The sequence below is a fragment of the Nanorana parkeri genome, unplaced genomic scaffold (assembly GCF_000935625.1).
Source record: "Nanorana parkeri isolate BGI_ZX_2015 unplaced genomic scaffold, ASM93562v1 scaffold5273, whole genome shotgun sequence".
Taxonomy (NCBI): Eukaryota; Metazoa; Chordata; class Amphibia; order Anura; family Dicroglossidae; genus Nanorana; species Nanorana parkeri.
Window position 1 is genome coordinate 224 of NW_017311533.1, and position 784 is coordinate 1,007.

Consider the following 784-nt stretch of genomic DNA (forward strand, 5'->3'; position numbering starts at 1 on the left):
CCACCTTCCTGCACCCCAATACCACCACCACCTTCCTGCACCCCAATACCCCCACCACCTTCCTGCACCCCAATACCACCACCACCTTCCTGCACCCCAATACCACCACCACCTTCCTGCACCCCAATACCCCCACCACCTTCCTGCACCCCAACCCCACCACCTTCCTGCACCCCAATACCACCACCACCACCTTCCGGCCTCCCAGTCTCCCGGCCTCCCAGTCTCCCGGCCTCCCAGTCTCCCGTCTCGTGCTTTGTTCCCCATTACCTGATCCAAGATGTGAGAATTGGGGATCTCGTTCTTCAGTCTCCAGGCCACTCCCACATGGGATTCGGGCGAATCAAAGCGGGCGTTGGTGGGAGTCCGGACAATCTCTGCCCCGAGAGCGCGAAGAACGTCGACCTGCAGGAGATCCGCAGTGTAAGGAGACAGATGGAGCCCGTGAGGTCAGGGAAAGGGGCCCCCAAATGTCTCAGAGACCTTCTACCCCAGGGTGGCGCCCAGGGGCATACTGGAGATCCATCCGAGGGGCCCCGAGTACTCGCTCTATCCTGCAATTGTCTCATGCGTTACTCTTTGGATCTGGGAGGGGACTAGGGATGGGAGGGGACTAGGGATGGGAGCTGGGAGGGGACTAGGGGTGGGAGCTGGGAGGGGACTAGGGATGGGAGCTGGGAGGGGACTAGGGATGGGAGGGGACTAGGGATGGGAGCTGGGAGCGGAGTTGGGTGGGGACTAGGGATGGGAGGGGACTAGGGATGGGAGCTGGGAGGGGACTAGG

General features: G+C 62.0%; 1 long non-coding RNA gene across 1 annotated transcript in view; it reads right to left on the bottom strand.

Annotated features, from left to right (window-relative positions):
- Window positions 1–784, bottom strand: part of LOC108804125 — a 5,893-nt gene that overhangs the window by 222 nt on the left and 4,887 nt on the right. The window contains exon 2 of the long non-coding RNA XR_001942332.1: window positions 271–405. This is a non-coding gene — a long non-coding RNA (uncharacterized LOC108804125). The remainder of the gene's footprint in view (window positions 1–270; window positions 406–784) is intronic.